Below are 7,322 nucleotides of genomic sequence, written 5' to 3' on the forward strand. Positions count from 1 at the left end.
TTAAAAGTAAATCATAATTACATAACAGGAAAATATTACAGTGCTACAAAGTTATTTCATCCAAAAACTAAAACAAGCATCTTCTTTTTCTTTAAAATCAAAAAGACCGTCAACATGGAACTGTCTTCCTCATTATGTTAAAACAATTTCGTTTCCTAATTATTTTAAATCAAAACTTAAGGTTTTTTATTCACATACTCTACAAAATAATTAATAATTTTTGTCATGATGTCACTATGTTTTTCTAATTCTTTATCAGTAAAAAAAATAGGTATTTAATAGGCTGGGGATTTCCTCGACAGAACCTTTACTTGGTTCTTTTGCAATTTCGCATTTCATGTTCATTATCTATTTCTTTGATTTCTTACTCTTGTCTTTACTTCTCTTTTTAATTGTGTGTTTAAAGTTAAATGTATACTGTGTATCCTACATATAATTATGTACAGTGTTTTTCAATGTACTTTTTTAAAATGGAAAAAAAACAAGTGTTTGTTTTTTTCAGAATAAAACAGAATATTTACAAACAAATTTAGTTTCATATTTGTTAACATTTTACTGTACAGAATTGAAGTTTTGAGTTTTCCTTTATTAAAACACACAATAGAAATTATTTATAAGACTTTAGTTGAATATATACGATCAGAGGCGGCGGAGCCGGGGGGGGGCAGGGGGGGCACAGTGCCCCCCACTTTTTCAAGTACCCCAAAAGTGCCCCTTTTTCCATGGGAAAAGTGACCCTTTAACTTTGTAAGAAGCGCCCCTTTTTACATAAAAAGTGCCCCTATCACTTTGATATGTGCCCCTGTTAATTTTTAAAAGAGCCCCCTCTCCTTTCCATCTCGGATATGTGCCCCTTTTATTTTGATACGTACCTCTTTTCCCAGACAAGTTCCCAGTTTCCTTTGCAATAAGTGTCTATTTTCCATTCTCATAAGTGCCCTTTTTAATCTCTAGTAAGTGCCTCTTTTCGGATACGAGAAGCGGCCCTTTTCACTTTTGTGAAGCGCCTCCTTCACCTTTGTTAATTGCCCTATTCAAATCTTAGAGGTGCCCCTTTTACTTTGACAATCGCCCCTTTTCCTTTGTGAGAAGTGCCCCTTTCCCTTTTAATAACTACCTCTTTTCAATTCGGATAAGCGCACCTTATATTTTCACATGTGCCCCCTTTCCTTTCTAATAAGTGCCCCTTTTCCTTATGATAAGTGCCCCCATTTAACAAAGCGCCCTTCGCCTTTTAATAAATGCCCCTTTTCACCTATAAAAATTGTCCTTTTTCATTCTCCTACTAAGTGCTCCTTTTCATGTCTGGTAAATGACCCTATTCAATTCTGAGAGACAATCGTTTTATTTTGACAAGTGCCCCCTTTTCCTCCTTATAAGTGCGCTTTTCATCTATAATAACACCCCCTTTTATTTTGACACGTGCCCCTTTTTTTTCCTAATAAATGCTCTTTTTTCTTCATAATTTCCGCTTTTCATAAAAGCCCCCTTTCACCTCCAATAAATGCCCCTATCAAAATCTGATCGGTGCTCCTTTTCTTTCAACAGATGCACATTTCCCTTTATTATTAGTGCCCCTTTTTCATTCTCATAAGTGTCTCTTTCATATATGGTGTTTGCCCCTTTTCAGGTGCGATAAGTGCCCCTTTTCACCTCTGATAATTAACCTTTTTTAAAATGATACGTGCCCCTTTTCATTTCTTATGAGGAACCTATCCCCTTTTCATAAATCCCCCAATCAAAATCTTATGGTTGCCTCTTTTCCGTCGACAAATGCCCAATTTCCATTCTCATAAGTGCCTTTTCATCTCTGGTGAGTGCCCCATTTTCACCTCTAATAATAACCCTTTGTACTTTGACACGTGCTCCTTTTATTTTCTAATAAGTGTCTTATCCCTTCGATAGCTGTCCCCCTTTCCTCTCATCATTCAACGTGCCCCTAATTTCAAGCGACTAAGAGCAATATCTCCCAAAGCTCGCTCGCTACGCTCGCTCACATTTATAGATGTTATAATTATGTTACTTATCAAAGGTCTTTTCATTTTGCTATTATGAAAATGTGCTTATTTATAACCCGATGAGGATTGGTTTTTACCTCTTTATAAGATGTAGTTTTTGCACTGTGACCTCACAAATCTTATATTTTTCCTCGCTCGCAAATGATTTCTTCGACCATCACACCCAACTGCAAGGTATGATGCTTTAAAAAGCAATATTTTAACGATGTATAAAGAGAAACAAATATTGAAATCATCCCTAATAATGTAATAAAATTTTAGGGGTATATACCAATGTCTAAAAATTGTTTATTTTCGCTTTGAGATATCCCATTGTAAGGTGCTCTTTTTTCCCAAAATGTGTCCTTTTTTGTTGGTGCCCCCCCCCCCCCCACTTTGGAAGTCGCTCCGCCGCCTCTGTATACGATGTGTGCATCTGTAAGGTTGCCCCAAAACAGCTCTCTTCAAGTATATGGATTTAGTGGATATTTCCGTTTGTTTTCTTAGTTAACTAGAATCATTAATTAATACGAAGATTGCTAAAAGTGTTGATTTCTTATATTCTTTAATATATATATATATATATATATATATAATTTGTTAACTGAATTGTATGAGTCTCCGGACTTTTTATTCAGCATGTTTTTTTAAACACTAAACCAGAATTGAGTATATTACTCAGATAAACTATAACAGCAAGCGAGCGTAGCCAGCGAATTTGGGGGGCAATTTAAAAAAGAAATTGCTCTCAGTCGCTTTACTTAGGGGCACATATTAGGAAGACGATGAGAAACTTATTGTTTTGGAAGAAATAAAAGGTGATTAAATCATCTTTTCGTATAGCACTTAATTGTGTGTCTCTCTGTTTAATATGAATGACATTTGGTAATGTACATGCAGTTGCATTTAGTCTAAAAACTCCTGCATTCTCTAAACCTTAATACAATAGATTCATGAACAAAGATAATCGATTACATTGATATTTTATGATTTTCAAAATAGTATGAGGTTTAAAGGATGATATGTTGAAAATGTGTCTTGTAGTAGTGGTATATTAATTATTATGTCGTAGCAGTTTAAAGGGGCAAACAATTTAGTGTAAAAGGGGCACACTTCCTATAGGCCTACATATCTAGAGAAGGGATAGCTATAAAAACGAGCACGATTATATTCTTAAAGGGGCACAGTTCGTTCTTATACAATTTGTGGCATTGTGCCCCCCCCCTCCCCGGCTCCATTTTCTTTCATTACGTGGTAGAAAAATGATTCCTGTTACTAAACAAAGCTATTTCGATTCTTTAAAACTATAAATATGGCTCTTTAGATGACCACAAAGGGACACGATTTGCGAGCGACAGTAGGAAACATAGGTAAAAATGGGCACTTATCAAAGGGTAGCATTACATCAAAAATAACAAGGGGGATTTATCATATGTTTTAGGGGCACTTATCTTAAGGGAAAAGGAGAAGATCCACTAATTAAAAATGAAAATTGTATCCTCCATTACAGCCGAGCACCAACTCCATCTAGGGTAGCACCAACTCTAAATTGTTGGGAGCCTCAACAATCTGATGGCTACATTTCACCTCAATTGTATCATAATATAAAAGAGGATGTCATTACAGACACATTTCTGCAAGGAGTTTCAAAACGAATGTGTTTGAATTCGAATATTAATGAAAGAATACACAATTAAAGTTTTCTACGTACAACAGAAAATTCAAATTATGTTTTCTTTTATCAATATTTGTCTTCAAACCAATTTTTTGTTGGGGGGAATCTTTGCCGAAGTGCGTCTTGAATGACATCCTCTTTCACATTATGATACAATCTAAGTAAAATTTTGCCATCAATTTTTTGGGGAATTTGAGGGTCCCAACACTTAAGAGGGGCTTAAATGGCTGGATATTTTAGCGTCCATCTCGCATACCCATTTGCGTCCCTCAGCGTACAGTTCGTAGGCCGGCGTAGGGTAGCGTACGTACCGACTATGCAACTCTTACGCAAGGCCCGATGTGAAAGCCCCTTAAGTGAGTTTCGGAGAAATATCGAGAAAAAAAATAGTTCTCAGTCATTTTAAATAAGGTGCAAATGTTAGGGGGCTAAGAGAAATATCTTGTTTTGGGAGAGATGAGGGGCAACAAAAACATCTTGACATATACACTTGGCGATAGTTTAATCTCTCTGTTCAACAGGAGTGATATTGGCAATTTAAATGCAGTTGCCTAGAGTTTGAAAACTTCTTTATCGTCTAGTACCTCAGTCACACCAACGTGACCGGCATTAAAAAGACAACATACCGAACAAATATCACATTGGGCTGAATGGCTAAGAGTCGGTCGATGTGGAGTCAGTGTGTCAGTCTCTCAAATGGGGAAAAGGTCCCCTATTTCGACCGTGTGCCTCTACTGATTATAACCTTGTGCATTAGGTGAGAGGCTTGTGTATAATACACACATGCTTAAACGACAGGGGTCTGATTTTCTGATTTCTTGTTAAACCTTAACCCTTATTAGCCCCTCTAAAATGTTGGGAGCCTCAAAAATTGGATGGGAAAATTTCATTTAAATTATTTCATACTGTGAAAGAGGATGTCGTTTAAGACACAATTCTGCAAGGATTTTTAAAACAATGTGTTCCAAGTCGAATATTGCTGAAAGAGTACAACATGTTGGTTTTCTGCGGACAACAGTAAACCCAAATGATGTATACTTTCATCAATATTTGCCTTCAAACACATTTTTGTGGGGAAATCTTTGCAAAAGTATGTCTTGAATGACGTACTCTTTCACATTATGATACAATTTAAGTGAAATTTTGCCTTCATATTTTGGCGAATTCGAGGTTCCCAACACTTAAGAGGGGCTTAAATGGCTGGATTATTTAGCTCCCCCCCCCCTTATCTCGGCAGTGAAGCCACAATTTTTGTTTTAAGTTTCGTACGTCAGTGTGAATATATGTGTGAAATTTGTTTTCATAACCTAACTCGGATTCCGAGTACCCCCCCCCCCCACCCCCCCCCCCCCCCCCCCCCCCCCCCCCCTCGTTTAGGGTTAACAGCTTATAACATCTCTAACTTGTAAGTTTTTTTCTACTACAGTCATGATAGTAGGCCTCTTAATACACAATAATTCCGATGTAATACGAGAATTCAAAAAGTATTTGCAGGAAAACTGAAATGTTGACATGATAAGCCTTCACATTATGATGGTGTTATCATACATAACCTCAATATGAACATACAATAATTTTTGATATAGATAGATAGATCGTTTATTGGTTTCCACAATATCTCATTTTACAAAGAGTGACACAACATATTGAAAATGATTATAATATACATGTACATACAATACCGGTATACACTATTCAGAATATTGTACATTTAGTTGAATTTAAGAGATATAGTGGTGGAGCCTATGGAAAAGCATAGCTTGTTGTGGATAGGCTCCTTAAACTACACATGACATAATTAACTATAGTAAGGTTTATAAAATACAAATACACGCTAAAACAGGGAAAGGGAGATTACAGGGATACATGAGCCGATACTCACAATTAACTACAAAAGACAAGGAAAAGGGAGGGAATATATCTGCAGCTTATTGAAACAATTTACAATATAGTTTGTTCTCGATATGAGTATATTATAAACATAGTTGGCATGGTCATACCGTTATTTACATATATATAGATTTATGTAAATAAATATATATATAAATAAAGCAAACTAAACTGTTTGTTATACATTGTGTGCATCTGTTTCAGTCAACTTGATGCCAAAGCAGAATTTCCCTTTAAACCAAACGATCAGGCAAAGTAAGATTAGGACAGTCACTGCATCTTCTTGCTTGACAAGTGCTCTAGCTGGCAGAAACAATACTCCAAGATTTTACCAATATCTGTCAACCTGAATTATATTCTATCCTCCATACAGGTCATCTGGTAGACACCAAAGATGGCTGACGCTCCAGCTATCAAGCCAAAAGAGCAGGCCAAGGTATGTGAATGGAACCAGATGGTACCAACTTTTTTATCTCAACTCCCTTGGTTTGGTTCATAGAATAAAGGCTTGTTTTCAAGTTGGAAAAGCATCTGAAAATATCCATACCCATGTAGTGCGAAATTATTTAATTTGTAGATTTAGGAGGAGTAACACTTCTTAACATTATAATTTATGAGGCAATAAATGCTAATAGGTACCCATTGTTTCACTTTCCATGTACTCCAAATTGCAAGGTTTTTCATTGCCATGATAATGGTTAAAAAAATGCCTTCACTCAGTCTTCCCCATGGAAAACAATGATCTCTGTTGGTACCTTGATACCCGGCACAATGTTTAGATATATGATTGTATAGTGGTAAATTGTCTTTCCGAAGGTTTATTTTTCTGAAGGTTTATATATTCCAAAACACAAATTCCCCGTTCCTGTAATATCAAAAAACAACCCTCTTTAGGTTCACCATGTCTTATGGACCACATGCTGTAAAAATACTCTTAAATCCTTTCTCACTCTTTCAGATGAGCAAGTCGGCTGGTTACGAAAGGGAAGAATACAGGGTGTGTATGAATGAATTGTAATCATTTAATACTGTTTTTTTTCTTCAACGTTTTGTCTATCTTTCCATATGTTTAGTCCTTTAAATCATGTAACAGTGTAATAGACAATAGTTTATAACCAAAAATAAGGTGAAAGAACTGTATCAATGTCATGCAACCCCACCACCACTTTGCGGCATTTTCAGATCTAAGCTCGATATCTTACTGCCATATATTAGCGAACATATGTTACTTGTTAAAGCTCTTCCCGCATTTCACGACTTTATTACAATTCCCTTATGTTTTTTAATCAATAAATCTCATATATGATATGTTGATCACGGCCCAATCTTATAAAGAGCTGATATTAATTGCAACCTATTTGTGATTGATATCGATCGCAACTACACGAAAGTGAGGAATATAGGAGACTGCAAACTTGCGATTGATTAGGATCAATCACAATTGCTTAAAAGACTGGCCCAGGGCAACTGATTTCGAATAACAATTGACATAATGCTATGACAAATCATGTTACAGCCAATCAAATGCATTGCTTTTAGTAGCGTACACAATTTGTTGTAAACTGTTATTGAACTGAAAATATGAAATGTTTTTAGCCTTTGGACAAGTAGCATGAAATATTCAATAACGAAAACTGCAGGAAATGTGCGACTCAAAAACACCCTCAAAGCCTGGACATGAAGGGTACGAAAATACTCTGGATTGATAATGTAACTGCAACGTATCCAGAACAGAATCAGTAGTGAAAATAATTGTAGTT

This window comes from Strongylocentrotus purpuratus, unplaced genomic scaffold (assembly GCF_000002235.5).
Source record: "Strongylocentrotus purpuratus isolate Spur 01 unplaced genomic scaffold, Spur_5.0 spur5_scaffold_1, whole genome shotgun sequence".
Classification (NCBI taxonomy): Eukaryota; Metazoa; Echinodermata; class Echinoidea; order Camarodonta; family Strongylocentrotidae; genus Strongylocentrotus; species Strongylocentrotus purpuratus.